The 17268-nt window shown below is 38.3% G+C and overlaps 1 long non-coding RNA gene across 1 annotated transcript; it reads left to right on the forward strand.

Moving 5' to 3' along the window:
• Nucleotides 1-10079: 10079 nt before the first annotated feature.
• On the forward strand, nucleotides 10080-15519 carry LOC307156336. The gene is made up of 6 exons (XR_013820691.1): nucleotides 10080-10165; nucleotides 10566-10700; nucleotides 10947-11082; nucleotides 11227-11416; nucleotides 14166-14279; nucleotides 15127-15519. It is a non-coding gene; the product is annotated as an uncharacterized lncRNA (long non-coding RNA).
• Nucleotides 15520-17268: the final 1749 nt, after the last annotated feature.

Below are 17268 nucleotides of genomic sequence, written 5' to 3' on the forward strand. Positions count from 1 at the left end.
TTGGACCAGAGCGCTGTCAATCACTGCCTGATTCAACTTTGGCAATGTAAAGACTTTTTTACCATGCCAATAAAGCTATTTAAACCTGAATTTCTCAATTGCTGATTAATTTGCGATGCAGAGTTTTTGAAAGAGGAGAGAAACGACTTGACCACAGACCACGTCTCTGTTCATAATAATAAACACTCAATTATTTTGAAGTATCTTGAAAATTATTTAATTATTTTGAAATTATTTATTCTGATTACTTTTGTGTGATAAAGATGACTGATAGATAAAGCTATTGTAGCTGGTATGAGTAAATGCTTTTTCTGTGTCCATATTTGACTAATAATAATGCCAAAAATTGCACTTCAAATGAACATTTCTGAGAAAAATGTTTAATCTTTAATAGTCTTTAATAATAAATATATGTCCAAATTAAAACCTTAATACATGCAAGTAATTATAACTGAAAACATCCAGCAACTGGGGAATACACAGCCATGGATATGTTTATAGGGGTATACAGCCATCTACTGGTTACACAACAGTATTACATATGATAAATGCTGCATGACTCCGAGGTAAATATTTAGTACTGTAAAATCCCTTAAAACATTTATATAATTTGTTTGGAAAAAATATTGTACATCTGCAACTTGTTACTGTATGTGGGCGTTCAAAGTAGTTTGTATTGTTAGATTATAATACATTTCCTCTCTCATTTTCCAGGGAGTGGAGCAACTTTTCCATAAACAAAATTCTGATGCTGACACAGAGGATGGAGTGATAGTACCAGAGACCTGACTGTCCCTGTCAGAAAATAATCTTACTTTGTTCAGACACACCTTTGAATGACTGGGATCTTGATCTTCAGACACCTGATTTATTTTATTTTAATATAAACTAGCAAATATTTTAATTTCCTCTAGATTAAAACAAACACAGTTCACAAGAGGTTGCACTTTATTCTTATTAGTCTATGCTGATCTTGGATTAGCATACCAACAGAATATGAATGTTGAGGGCATAGTTCACCCAAAAATAAAATTCTCACTTATTTTACTCACCCTCAAGCTGTCCCAGATGCATTTTACTTTCTTTCTACAGATAAACACGAATTAAGATTATAAGGAAAGTAATCCATCTCTGCGAGTCCTAAAGACGCTTTAAAAAACACACACAGTGAGCGTGACGGTAATCCATGCAACCTCAGTGGATGAGTCAATGCCTTCTGAAGTCAAACAATAGGCTAGATAAAAGAAATACTAATAATGTAAACTGTTTTAACTATTAAAAATCACTTCCGACCAACTGTCTTACGTACATGGGTTACAATCCACTTGTATTATGGACTCACAGAGATGGATTATTTCCTTAAAAATCTTTGTCTATGTTTATGTGAAGAAGAAAGTCATATACATCTGGGATGGCATGAAGGAGAGTAAATGATGAGAGAATTCTATTTTTTTGGGTGGACTATCCTTGTACTGCTTGTATCCAGTCACTGCAGTGCTTTGTTACTTGTACTGCAACAGGAACTGCTCAAAGAATCATTGCAACATTTAAAATGTATATGAATTTTTAAAATGTATTCTGTATTTGTAATTGTGCATTTTGTATAGTAATGTATATCATGAGAATACTGTGCATTACATGTATATTATGCAGTTAATGTTTTGTGGATTCTGGTCTTTCCTGTCACAACATAATTGCATCCAAGACCTTCACTTCGATACTTGTGTGCATGCTTTAGTGACAATAAAGAATGTAAATTTAATTGAATTCATATTTTCAATTACATTAATTTAACTGGTTGTATAAGTCACAATTGAAATGGTTGATGATTGTTAAAATATATTTACAATTTTAAATCTTAGAAGGTAGTATTAATTAAATTAAATAACTAAATACAATTATCAGTTAAAAAAAATGGCAACAAGAACATTCTTTCTGTGACATATGTAATGAAATGCCCTTTGAGGTCTGTATCATCTCACAGCAGGCCACGATTGTAATTTTCATATTGTTTAAATTCCTCTTATTTAAGTGATAATTAATTTTGATGGTGTAAACGTATATCATGCTAACGATGAGTAGTGTGATGGCCATGGTTGCCAACCTTGATTACCTGGTTGAAGTTTGACTTTCTTGACGGCTGAATATATCACACACGTTTGCTAGTATTCTCTTTAAATTGTAACAGCTGAACCTAATCAGAGCCTAACATGCAAAAGAATCATCAGGAATAAACAAATATTCTCCGAAAACATTGGACACTATACAATATTTTAAGTATTATATACAGTACTTTAATGTACAATTACACCTGAATAGACTGAATAGATCTCTTGTGCTCCTAAAAGCTTCTGCCGACTAAGTAGCAGCAGCAGGTAAATACAGATAAAAATTAAAAAACAAACCTAACTTAATATCATTAAAATGAAATAGAAAGCTGCGCTTACAGACGCTCAAATCCACACATAAACACAGCACTGACGTCTTCACTTCCTGGTCAAGAAGCTGTCAATCAAAAACTCAGTAGCCAATAAGAGCACACTGCTACTAGCCCCGCCCCCACGAGAGAAATGTGTCAGAACAGCAAACGAAAACTCTGGGAGCGTAAACGAAAACATCAGAAGCGTAAATGAAATCTCTGGAAGCGCATTTGTAAGTTCAGATCATCGAACGCAATTTGAGAAATAGTTAGCAAAACATGCAGTGTATTAAAAACGAAGTCAAAAAATTTGCCTGCGATTTATTCTTTTTCAGTTTCAAAGATATTTTATTCAGTTTCAATTTATATTTTAATTAGTTTCTTGAAAAGTTACGTTCATTATTATTGGAACAAAATTAATTCCATACTTTTCTAAGCGGCTTTTATGGAACAGCCCCCAGGTTCTGTTCCAGATTTAGTTTACTTCAGTGGTGTTCAGCGCATGCGTGCCCTATTGGTGAGGCTTCAGTGGGCTTGACAGATTGCACAAAATATTATATATATATATATGTGGCAGGGTAAGGGAGCTCGTTTATTGGTTTATTAGAGGGTGGGCAGAAGACCAATGAGGTGGGAGCACCTGTAGTATTTAAAGACCTTTATTTTGGTGTCTGTTTACGTGGCTTACTGATTCCGGGCTTCCCCCCCTGGCATTTCCTTTCCCGTTCCTGTTATCCTCAGTTTTGTTTATAGCATTACTGGTGGCATAGGCATTGCGAGGGATGGTGGCCGTATGCGATCTCCGTTAAGGAGAACTCGGCAACTCTAGCGAACTCTAGTCACTTCTTCGCTGATTTTCCCTTTTGTTGTCGCATGTTTTCCCCACGAGCTCCCCCTACAGCTGTGGGGGGGCGTATATTTCACAACACGGACGTAAAAAACTCACTTGCGGCAGCCTCCTCCCCCTCTCTACCGCTGCTCATGTGCGTTTGTTATGATCGGAGCAAGCCAACTGTATCGTGTGGAGCTATGTCTACCGAGGTGGGTAATCTGGTAATACATCATACATGCGTGTGTGTTTATGTCGAATTGCCGTAAAGCAATTCGTGTTTCGCGCTCGCGCTCGTTCTCGTTCTCGCTTCTCACGAGACTTCCAATTTCTGTCTTACCGGGACGGCAGTCCCCAAGTTTCAAGGTTGGTTTTCCACCTGGGAACGCTGGGGGGAGCGGGGAAAGTCATCAATATCACCAGAATAGGTTGTTTAACCATCCAAATGATTTCTAGACAGTTTTATTAAGTTAAAAAAGTTACCAAGTTCTCCTTTAACATAGTGGGTGTGTGAGTGCTGGCTGGCTGGCGGATTGAGCTGCGGCGCATTGAATAACTATACACCAGGCGTTTGGGCGGTGTTTATCTGTTCATCTAAAAATCGGAAAGAGATGTACTGCTCATGCTAACAGTCAAAATTGCGGGTGTGTGAGTGCCGGCTGCGGCGCATTGTGAGTAACCATACACTGGGCGCTTGGGTGGTGTTCATCTAAAATTGGGAACGGGAACTTCCCCATCTGAAACCCTATCTAGTGGGAGGACGTTATAAAGAGATGCCGCTGTTGTTTTGCTTTTTGGGTTTATTATTTTGATTTATTTTGTTTTCTTTGGTTTTGGAATTCCAGCTTACTCTTCTTTTTTAGTTTTGTCGTGTGGGATTTAGTAGGAGTAATTTTGTTTTGTTGCTTTTTTGGGTTATTTTCCTTCACATGATTTCATATTCAGTTATGGTTTTCTTTGTGTAATTTATTGTGATAGTTTTGAGCTGGATTGTGTAGGTGACCAATCAGGCACTGCTCTCTGTGTAGCCCTATCTGGTCATGAGGCAGGAGCGTCCTTGATGTGCCATTTTTGTGTTTGTATGTTTTATTGAGTGTTTGTAGTATAACTGTCTCATTTAATTAGCAAACTAACAGTCTTTTGGGTGTCTCCAGGAGCCAGTAGGATTCAATGTGGAACGGGGGAGGCCGGTTGCCTTGACCTAGAAGCGTGTACTTCACAGTGTGTGATGTGTATTGGCACAATTGTCTTGCAGTGCTTTGCAGTCCGATTTTGGGGTGAATTTAAGTAGGGTTGGGCGACCTCTTATGTGTGCCTGGCCTGCCTTGTTCCTGTGAAGCCTGGCCCTGGAGAAGTGTTTTTCTGTGGTGTGTTTTTAAGGATGATTGTGATGTTTTATTAAAATAAAGTATATTTTGTATTGTGACCCCTGTCTCACTGGGTTATATCTTTGCCCTCGGTGGGTACTACTTACCTGTGTGTCCTTTTTTTTTTTTTTTTTGGAGTATTTCCCTGGCCCTCCACCAGGGTGGTGTAGTCTGATACGAATTTAAGTGTGATCCTATAAACTCCTTGCTTATAATATCGCCACATATAGTTATAAAGATATATAAAGCACTATTAAAACAAGGTAATGTTAATTTGATTATATATTGTCAGGGATCCACCAGATCTGCACACTCCACCCACTCGTTCACTCTGCCCGGAATACTGATTCACCACACCTGCACCTAATCATCACCTCATCATTCACTGCCTTTATATACAACCCTTCACCTTTTGTTCAGTGTCTGGTCTCGTCTTTACATGGACGCACAAGACTCATGGTGCCTTCACGTGCTATGGTAATTATGGTAAATACCAAAAGCCGACATGGAAAATGCACATGAACACCCCCTCATGTGGTATTTTCCACTGGGCAACTCGTAGAATATTTTGATGCACGAGTTGCCGAGATGAGATAACCTTTGACCTTTTCAAAATGGCGGAGAGCAACGCAAGAGTCGTGAATACTGTTAGCGGATAGTTTTTGTAGCCTATACAATGTTGTGTCATTAAAGTCCCCGTGAACCGGAAGTTGCAAACGACTTTTCTCCAGTGTTATGACGTATTTCCCAGTGAAAAGGAATATTGAACAGAGGGCAGGGTTTTACTCTAGCGCTCCTCCTCTCCATCTCTCGCTCATAGCAGACTAACGGTTTGAGGGGAGTGGTTAAGCGTTGCCCAAACCAATTCCTCAAACCTACGTCATCAGAGAAGGTCCTCCAATGCAGAGGGGAGGGGCATTTTCAGATTTTGATTAAAGATTACCATGGTAAAAAAATTTTTTTTTAAATATTTTCTTGCACGGATTAATTGTTCACCACAAGACTAGTAATATGCGCTAACAAAGTAAATAGGGTCAATTTTGATTTCATGGGGACTTTAACGATTGTAATATAATGCGTTAACACTCAATTTTCAACTTCGCCGCAATTTCCTTGGTTCATATTTAATCATTTTATGTCATGTTTTATTTTTTTTTAATTATTAATTATGTTTTAATAATCAGAATAGCACCACATTTACGTTTTTTTTTTGTTTTTGTTTTTTTTGTAAAGATAAAAAAGATACTCTACTGACACAGACCTTGCGGGTACTACATTACGACAACAAAAGCACTTGAACACAACACACTGGTAAATACCAGTTCACAAGTGGAAAATATCATCTTTTCCAGAGCACGTGAAGGCAGCATCACTACCTGTTATTTACCTGTTCTACTAGTGATGGCAAAATGAGGCTTCCTGAACCACTGAAACCTCACAGCCCATTGCTTCAGCCAAAGGTTCATTACTCAAAGCTTCATTCAGCATTGCTCACTAGTGACACCTAGCTACTGTGCAAAGAAATAGCAGACAAATTAATTCATTCTGAACCAGTGTCGCGCACCCCCCCCCCCCCCCCCCCCCACCCCATTTTTATAAAAATATATTTAATTTTTTTTTATAAATAAAAATATTTATTTATTTATTTTGTACTCACTGTTGATGTCTGTAACCTTTCATTTGCATTAATAAAAAGACATGAGCAGACATTTGTCCATTACTGTGTATAATATAAAATATGTATCTTTCTCTGTCTGAATTTACTTGTACAGAGTCACACACACAGTTAATTATTCATAAATTGTTTGGATAGTGACAGTATGAACAACAACAGTGACACTGTGTTGAGTGCAGTGCTTATGTTGGAGGGAGTGTAATAAAGTAAACTGCAACAGAATAGTCTGGAAGGAAGGATTACAATAGATTTTTATTGAGAAACAGAATTATTTTAAGTGTGTTGGGGTTTAGACGATTCCTCTTCTTGGTCAAAATCTCTCCAGCCTTGGAAAAGATCATTTCACAAGAAACAGAGGATGCAGGGGAACATAAAAATGCCAGTGCCAGCTGGTATAAATGAGGATATTGATGCTTCTGTTGAGCCCAGACAGGGGAGGATTCCCTCTTTATTGCTGGCTCCATTACCAGGAAAAAGGAAGAGGTCACAAAAAGCAAACAAATCCAAAAGGGCAATCCAAATCAAAAAGCAGTTCAATCCAGATCCAAAAATCCAGAGCAATCCAAATAATCTTATCTAATTGATATAACAAGACTATAATATAGCTAGGCCTGCTATAATTAATAATAACAATATACTATAACTATTCTAACCTGATAATGTAATAATATACAGCCCTAACACATATATGACACAATAACGACAATGACAATGATATTTATCTAACTCTCTGACTCTCTGACACTACTACAACTGCTTCTACTACTCCTGACAACACCCACAAGGTGGCGCGAGTTTCGAACCGCCTTTTATCCGGAACCGAATACTCAGACCGAACCGATGACGTATCCACACAAACTGAGGCCTCGTTTGTCATTAGTCACGTGATTTTCACGTTAACAACACAAGCCTCGAATCGCGGCTTCATCTGGCATGCCTACTTTTTCTCGACACAAGCTCCGACGCCTCGGTTCAAATGTCACATCACTATGTTCTACCAACCTGAGATACTCATCTTCATTCCGATCTACCATCTGCCTTCTCCGTTGATCATCTTCATCATCCGTTCTCCACTCTGGTTTCCACTCCACCTACAAATACATTCATATTACTATACAGCTAAGTTCCATCTTCATCTCAAGTTTGCATGACCTACTCACCATTACATCTGCTGGTTCCGTGCTTCTGTTCTAAATAAACATTGTTTATATTTACTCACCTGTTTGAGTCTTCTCTCAACTTGACATATATATATATATATATATATATATATATATATATATATATATTTATATAATATTGCCAAAGGTTTTGGGACATCTGCCTTTACATGTGCATGAACTTTAATGACATCCCATTCTTAATCTGTAGGGTTTAATATGGAGTTGGCCCACCCTTTGCCGCTATAACAGCTTCAATTCTTCTGGGAAGGCTTTCCACAAGGTTTAGGAGTGTGTTTATGGGAATTTTGACCATTCTTCTAGAAGCGCATTTGTGAGGTCAGGCACTGATGTTGGATGAGAAGGTCTGGCCTACAGTCTCCGCTCTAATTCATCCTAAAGGTGTTCTATTGGGTTGAGGTCAGGACTCTGTGCAGGCCAGTCAAGTTCCTCCTCACCAAACTTGCTCATCCATGTCTTTATGGACCTTGCTTTGTGCACTGGTGCGCAGTCATGTTGGAACAGGAAGGGGCCATCCCCAAGCTGTTCCCACAAAGTTGGGAGCATGAAATTGTCCAAAATGTCTTGGTATGCTGAAGCATTAAGAGTTCCTTTCACTGAAACTAAGGGGCCAAGCCCAACCCCTAAAAAACAACCCCAAACCCTTAGTCCTGTCACTTTAAGAAAGTACTCCTAATGTCAGCTCGTTATGTGTATAAAAGACACCTGTCCACAGAATCTGTATCTTCCACTCCAGCCTCTTCACCACCATGGGAAAGACCAAAGAGCTGTCAAAGGACATCAGGGACAAGATTGTAGACCTGCACAAGGCTGGAATGGGCTACACAGGACCAATGGCAAGAAGCTTGGTGAAAATGAGACAACTGTTGGTGCCATTATTCGGAAATGGAAGAAATACAAAATAACCATCAATTGCCCTTGGTCTGGAGCTCCATGCAGGTAAGTATGATCATGAGAAAGGTGAGGGATCAGCCCAGAACTACACGGGAGGAGCTTGTTAATGATCTCAAGGCAGTTGGGACCACAGTCACCAAGCAAACCATTGGTAACACACTACACCGCAATGTATTGCAATCATGCAGCGCCCTCAAGGTCCCCCTGCTCAAGAAGGCACATGTACAGGCCTGTCTGAAGTTTGTGTCACGGTTCAGGGTGCATCATCAGCTTCTGACAGTTTGCCAACGAACATCTAATGATTCAGAGTAGGCTTTGGAGAAAATGCTGTGGTCAGATGAGACCAAAATTGAGCTTGGCATCAACTCACCTTGTCGTGTTTGGAGGAAGAGAAATGCTGATTATGACCCCAAGAACATCATCCCAACAGTCAAGCACGGAGGGGGAAACATTATGTTCTGGGGCTGTTTCTCTGCTAAAGGTACAGGACGACTTCACCGTATTGAGGGGCTGATGGACGGGGCCATGTACCGTAAAATCTTGGATGAGAACCTCCTTCCCTCAGCCAGAACACTGAAGATGGTTCGTGGATGGGTCTTCCAGCATGACAATGACCCAAAAACATACCTCCAAGGCAACAAAGGAGTGGCTCAAGAAGAAGCACATTAAGGTCTTGGAGTGGCCTAGCCAGTCTCCAGACCTTAATCCTATAGAAAATCTGTGGAAGGAGCGAAACAAAGCGACAGCAAAGAAACCTTGAGGATTTAGAGAGGATCTGTAAAGAGGACTGGACCAAAATTCCTTCTGAGATGTGTGCAAACCTGGTGACCAACTACAAGAAACGTCTTACCTCTTTGCTTGCCAACAAGGGTTTCTCCACCAAGTACCAAATTATGTTTTGCTTGGGGATCAAATTCTTATTTCACTCACTGAAATGCAAATCAATTTACATATAATGTGTTTTTTCTGGAATTTTTGGTTGATAATCTGTCGCTATCCATTAAAATAAACCTACCATAAAAATGATTGACCCTTCATTTCTTTGTAAGTGGGCAAACTTACCACGATCAGCACCCCGCTCAGCACACAACACAACTCACATGGACATAGGAGTGCACGTCCCGAGCTAACACTGAACCGCACTCACCACAACAAGACACTAGGGCCCTATGTACACTTTGGCTGCATGTGAAATCGCATGCTTCCCTATATATAGTAGGGCAAAAATGTGATAAAAGTATGCCTGAATTCACAGTAGCCTACTCATAAAATATATAAAGTTATGAAATTGAACTTTGCCTTTAGCCAAATTGATTTGCTCTGGAACAAGTAATAGATTAATAAAACCAAAGACTGCCTATTTGATATACACAAAACGTATTATATCTTATGTTTAACCACTATCTTCGTATGAGCCAGAGGCAAATTCCCGAAGAATTGGCCGAGATAAAGCTGAAATGCAGTTTCTACACAGTCTCATCCCTGAAAAAGAAAGTTTCAGAGGACTACCTCTTGCGTTTTGCATTGCTAGGAATGTATCCATGGAGACCTTTTCTGGGAACACAGTAAAAAACGTTGGGTTATTTGTGTAACCCAACCGTTGGGTTACACATATTGGGTCAATATGTTGGGTTATTTTCAAAAAATATTGGGTCATTTTTAAAATCGTTGGGTAATTTCTAGAAATAACCCGACTGTTGGGTTAAATAGCCTGCGGTTTCTGCAGCGACGGTTCAAATTTTAACGGTCCAGTGACAGACAGTCAACACAGGAGCTGCTGCTGCATCCTGATTATGAAAGGTAAGTCATATAGTTTTTATGTATATATAACATTAAGTATTGTGTACTGAGACGTTGAATATAATTATTCTAAATTTGAATTTTATATTTTTTAAAAACGAAGTTCCCTTTAGACCGTTTTAATGATCTCCGGGAAGTGAGATCGATTGGAAATTAATCCTAGCTATCGCCGTTAGGTCGCTAGCAGTAATAAAGTAATTAATTATAACATTATACTAGCGAAACCGTTTACTACCAGTTACCTACTACAATAAACTAAGTAAGCCTTAGTCTGAAATCACTATCTAGCATTAACTTACGCCTGTTTTACGGTATTCGTGATAGCAAATGTCTTAAAGGGACTTTAAGCTGTCACAGCTGAAGCAGGTCTCCAGACTGGTAACGTACTTTTTTCGTACAGGTGCGACTACAATTGTCACTAAATGCGGAACGAAAGAGCTCTACTCATTTGAACCGTAGTGCACGGACCATTTATCAGCTCGGCCCAGCGGCGCGAGCTCAGATCGGTCACACGACACCACAACAGCGCTGTGAGGTAGTGAGAAGCGTTTGAATTCGCTGAAATCTCCGAGATGAAAGAAAGATGAAAAAGTGCAGATATTCCCAACAACATTGAAATGGGAAACATTGTGCAACAAATAAACGATTAGTTCATGATTAGTTAAAGAAAGTTGATGTTTTCCAATACACAGATTACCTTGATTTACTGTAGTAACAAGTTTTTAAGGACTAGTTTACTTTTCTGAAAATATTTATTTTTTTCTGCTTCATTCTAACACAGAAAGGAGTAAATGAAAGTATTAAGCTGCTGGATGACAATGGTTCTCAACTCTGGTCCTGGACAGTGTACAGTAGTACACATTTTGGATGTCTTCCTTATCTGGCACCGGTCTTGGAGTCCCTCTACTAACAAGTTGGTAAGTTGAATAATGATTAGAGATACCAAATGTGCAGTGCTGGGGCTACTAGAGATCCAGGTACAGATAATTACTTATGTTTTTTTTTTTTTTTTCCAGCTGTCTTCCGTAATTTCATTACAGTATTTTTTTATTTCAATGTAGTCTGAGCTGTTTGATGACTGACAATGATTGAGTGGCAAAAGAAAGCAAGAAGTCCTCACAGCAAAGTCGAGGAGTTCATGAGACACACACCACCTCAAAAAACTGCAGTGCGTGGAATTGATCCTCTGGAACAAAAACTATCGAAGAAATCATTAGAGAATATCCCAGACTTCACAGTTTTCTTGGAATGGTGAGTTTAATATGTATGCGCGTGACGTAGTAGTGGGAAGTTCGGATCATTTTACTAACTCAGATCTTTGAATCTCGTTCATAAAAATGAATAAATATTTTTTCAAGTCATTTTGTTAATTTCAGCAGAACGTATTTAAATGTTACATGTCAATAGCCAAATTCCCCAAACACATCAAATGTTGATCACATTTAGAATAAGAAAAAAATTGCAATGCAAGGAAGAGGCCAAATTATGAGAAACAGAAACGATTAATTTATTTATCTGGGTCTTCAGGCTATGCAGTCTGTTAGTTTACCCAATCTAAGCCGTTTGTTCATCCCGTGACATCCTCATAAACTGAGCTTTGCAGTCTGTAATACCGGATACAGAATTGATTAGTTCACGTTTCGAGTCTATCGACTTTGGGTTCGAGTCATTTCTTTCAACACGTGACAGCTACATAAGCTGAGCTATGCAATCGGTACCGGATACAGAATTGATTAGTTTATCTCTCGGGTTCGAGTCGTTCAGTTTTATGTCACGGAACTGTTGTTATCAGACTATATATATACACTCACCTAAAGGATTATTAGGAACACCATACTAATACTGTGTTTGACCCCCTTTCGCCTTCAAGAACTGCCTTAATTCTACGTGGCATTGATTCAACAAGGTGCTGAAAGCATTCTTTAGAAATGTTGGCCCATATTGATAGGATAGCATCTTGCAGTTGATGGAGATTTGTGGGATGCACATCCAGGGCACGAAGCTCCCGTTCCACCACATCCCAAAGATGCTCTATTGGGTTGAGATCTGGTGACTGTGGGAGCCATTTTAGTACAGTGAACTCATTGTCATGTTCAAGAAACCAATTTGAAATGATTCGAGCTTTGTGACATGGTGCATTATCCTGCTGGAAGTAGCCATCAGAGGATGGGTAAATGGTGGTCATAAAGGGATGGACATGGTCAGAAACAATGCTCAGGTAGGCCGTGGCATTTAAACGATGCCCAATTGGCACTAAGGGGCCTAAAGTGTGCCAAGAAAACATCCCCCACACCATTACACCACCACCACCAGCCTGCACAGTGGTAACAAGGCATGATGGATCCATGTTCTCATTCTGTTTACGCCAAATTCTGACTCTACCATCTGAATGTCTCAACAGAAATCGAGACTCATCAGACCAGGCAACATTTTTCCAGTCTTCAACTGTCCAATTTTGGTGAGCTCGTGCAAATTGTAGCCTCTTTTTCCTATTTGTAGTGGAGATGAGTGGTACCCGGTGGGGTCTTCTGCTGTTGTAGCCCATTCGCCTCAAGGTTGTGCATGTTGTGGCCTCACAAATGCTTTGCTGCATACCTCGGTTGAAACGAGTGGTTATTTCAGTCAAAGTTGCTCTTCTATCAGCTTGAATCAGTCGGCCCATTCTCCTCTGACCTCTAGCATCAACAAGGCATTTTCGCCCACAGGACTGCCGCATACTGGATGTTTTTCGCTTTTCACACCATTCTTTGTAAACCCTAGAAATGGTTGTGCGTGAAAATCCCAGTAACTGAGCAGATTGTGAAATACTCAGACCGGCCCGTCTGGCACCAACAACCATGCCACGCTCAAAATTGCTTAAATCACCTATCCCATTCTGACATTCAGTTTGGAGTTCAGGAGATTGTCTTGACCAGGACCACACCCCTAAATGCATTGAAGCAACTGCCATGTGATTGGTTGATTAGATAATTGCATTAATGAGAAATTGAACAGGTGTTCCTAATAATCCTTTAGGTGAGTGTATATATATAATATAGATCTTTATCAAAGTGGTTTGCCCCATCATAGATAAAGTTTAAAGCATTACCAACTCTTTAGTACCTCATCCATATGGAAAAGAACCATCATAACAGAAATTCTTAAATTATAAATTGAAAGAAATTAAAAAGCTATAATTTGAGAACAAAAATGTAGCATGTTACTGTTAAAAAATTTGTAACTAATTTATTTGTCCAGTGCTGTCATGTGACAAAAGAATTAAAGACTCAGAAAAATCAGACCCGAAGACTCGAGAGATGAACTAATCATTTCTCTTTCCGGTACTGACAGCATAGCCTCTATGGGACTGACAGGAAGAACAAAAGACTCGGACCCGAACCCGAAGACTCAAGAGATGAACTAATCATTTCTGTTTCCAGTACAGACTCGATAGTCCCGAGTCATATTAAAGATTCGTTCAAAATAAACGAATCATTCATGACCGACCCATCACTACAGTACAGAGAAGCAAATGGAGTGCATAATTGGATGTTTTTAAATAAACATTGACAAAAAACTATAAAAGTTTTAGGGCTGGACGATATGATATATATAACATTGATAGAAGTGATCACCCGGACTTATATTGTCGTTATATAAAGCGTTCACAGGCAAATTCGTTTTTTGTTGAAATCAGGCTCATATAAATATCAGGAAACAGGATTCCTGTTAAGGAATCTGGATCTTTGTTAAGTTGTAAGGAACACTATATTGAGTCCAACCTTTAGTTTAAACTGATCGTTTGAACTAATCGTTTGTTTTACTCACGTTTTCGCAGTTTCCCCTATTAAATCCAGTCACGCAACAGCTCTTCGGCGGGAAAGTGACGTCAGTGCATACCCTCTATATGTAAGGGGTGTCTTATTTTGGAAAATTGTTTTGGCTGTGTCTAAGTGCATATGAAATTAGGTTCACACACGTGTGGTATAGTTGAAAACTGTTTTTTTCTTGTCTTTCAAAGATGATCCCGGAGAAATGGCCTGACATCCTTCCATCATCGCCATACCTCACAAATGGAAAAATGGTGTGTCCAACATATGCTGAAATGAAGCGCAGCTTAAATGACATTTGGCCTGTAAGTAAAAGCAACACTATCAAATCAATTTTGATAAATTACACTGCTCTTCAGCTCATGTTCATCCAAAAAAAGAAAATTCTGTCATGATTACTCACCCTCATGTCGTTCCAAACCTGTAAGACTTTCGCTCATCTTCAGAACACAAAAGAAGATCTTTTAGATGAAATCTGAGAGATTTCTGTCCCTCCATTGACATTCTACACAACTACCACTTTCAAGCCCCAGAAAGGTAGTAAAGACTTCATTAAAGTAATCCATGTGACTCCAGTGGTTTAACCTCAATTTTATGAACCGACTATGTGCTTTGTGCACATAATTGTTGCATTCACGCTCTTGTCGTCTGCTCTCGCATTAACACAACACACATGCGTCGAGGTGCTCTCGTGAACATGCGTTTGAGTTTAATATGTTGTAAATAAAGTGATAAATTATGGTTAAGGGATAGAATATACTCGTGTCACTTCATAAAATTGAGGTTGAACCACTGGAGTAACATGTATTACCTTTATTACCTGGTGTTTGCTACCGTTCTGGGGATTAAAAGTGATAGTTGTGTAGCTGTCAATGGAGGGACAGAAATTTGTAAGACTCATCAAAAAGACCTTTATTTGTGTTCCGAAGATGAACGAAAGTCTTACAGGTTTGGAAAGACATGAGGGCGAGTAATTATTGACCGATTTTACATTTTTGGGTGAACTAACCATTTAACAGCAGGTGTAATGACTAATTAGAGTGACCATAATTTAATTCAATACAGCACTGCTTTGATGTAACTTTTTTATAATTTAACACTGTTGATGTTGTTACAGTGCATGCCCAACTGAACATTATTTATTCTTTTAAGGTTGGAGACAAGTGAGAAACAGTGAGACAAGCCCGGATCCACATGACTTGATGTGTTTCAAAAATGTTTTACATCTATGACATAAACTATTTCAAGACCCCTGCACCCATTTTGGGAGTTTTTGTAGCATGCAATATCTGGAGGAGGTCCTGCCTCATTAAGAACTTTGATCATCATCATCATTAGGTCCAGTAGTCAACATATGTATTTGTAGTTTTATTACTCAAGGTATGTTTACACTAACACATCAATGCATTCAGTGTACAGTGAAGACCTTTTAATAAAGTTGTGATTAGGATTTATTGTTATTAATTTGTGTATTCTGTCTATATTTGTATAGGTTATTGAATTAAATGTATAGGTTATTAGTTCTAAATTTAGTGTTCATTTTTAATTTTTGTGTGCTGTATGCTGTACAATTGTATGTATGCTATGTGCATTTTTGTGTAGGTTTTGAATGTGTACTGTTTGTACATAGGTTTTGAATTTATTATGTGTGTTGTATGTACACTTGTGCATTTTGAATTTGTACACAATTATGTATATTTACATTAAATGCTAGACTCCCAATACATAGTTTGTAAATGAAAAATATATTTGTTGAAACATATGTATTGTTTATACAAATAAACAATCTGTATTTGAAAACAATGTGTACTTTATTTATTAAAATAAGGTCATAAATAAAAATAAATATTTTTAACTCAACTGTTGGGTTATTTTAACCCAACTGGAGTTTAACCCAATGCATTGGGTTAAAATAACCCACAGTTGGGAAGGTGCTATACCAATCCACAGTTGGGTTATTCGTTGGGTTATTTTTAACCCAACATTTTTAAGTGAGAAGAATTATTTTTTCTGCTGTAAAGGGATAACGGGTGGAAGATGTATAGGAATAGGTTATGCCTATACAATTATTACTATCTTTCTTTCTTTGCCTTCCTATGGAACAATGTTTTTATGAGGCTTTATAACCATGCAATTGTTTAACAACTGCTGTTTGAAACACCATGGCCATGGCTTTAGGGACCTTGATGACAAGTATGTGATAGTGTCATTGTTATCAGTGTTTTCACAGCTCTGTGTGTGCAGGTCAGCTGTGATCCACGGTAACTTTTAGAGCATCATATCTGAATGACAGTGTGTGCAACTGCAGCTGATCATGCTAGACGCAGGGTTGCCAACTTTTCAGTTTAGCTCGGAGTGAGACTTCTCCGAAGGGGGGGGGGGGGGGGGGGGGATGGGGGGGGGGGCAGGCAGGGGCCACTTGTGCTTTTAGGGGGCAAACATTTAACATTCATCTTAACCTATTTTCAGTATTATTTCAAGTCATTTTTCACCATGTCATGCATGACTGCAATCTCTAGAAAAAGCTAATAAATAATATTTCAATTCAAATGAATGTTTCATTATGTTTAATTGTAGTGTGATATAATGATCAATAATAACACATTTTTAGCATCTAAGCACATCTAGGCACTTTTTTACACCTGGGGTGGGCAATATGGCAATTATATCACAATTTTTGTTTGTTTTTTCAGAAAAAAATCACGATTTTATCATGATTCTTTTTCATGTTGGTTTTACTATTTTGCATGTGACTGAGCATTACAGCCAAACTAATGTCCCTATTTTAAAAACAAAGCCTTATAACAAAATATAGGTAACAAAATATAAAATAAAAAAGAATGGCAGACATTTAGGTCAAAGTGGCGAAGATAAAATCTTTGTCACTATTTTCTTTGTTATTAAAAATTAAGAACAGAGATACATATTACACATACACAACTTAATATACAAATGAAATAAACAGTGCTTTATTTTTTCAGCTATAGGTGTATTTAACAGTAGAATTGAAGAAAGTAATTAAATGGACAAATATGAAAATAAAACACAACAGACTTAAAGTTCTCAGTCAAGAGCAGTGAATGATTTCCTCTGTGTGTTTTGTTGTTTTATTAACATTAACGGCATAGTTCTCCCCCCAAAAAGTCATAATTTACTCTCTTAAGTTGTTTTAAACCTGAATAAGTTTCTTTCTTCTGTTGAAAATAAACGTTATTTGAAAGAATGTCAGTAACCAAACAGTTGATGTACCCCTGTGACTTCCATAGTATATTTTTTTCCTACTATGTATGTCAA

The sequence above is a fragment of the Squalius cephalus genome (assembly GCF_949319135.1).
Source record: "Squalius cephalus genome assembly, chromosome: 3".
Taxonomy (NCBI): Eukaryota; Metazoa; Chordata; class Actinopteri; order Cypriniformes; family Leuciscidae; genus Squalius; species Squalius cephalus.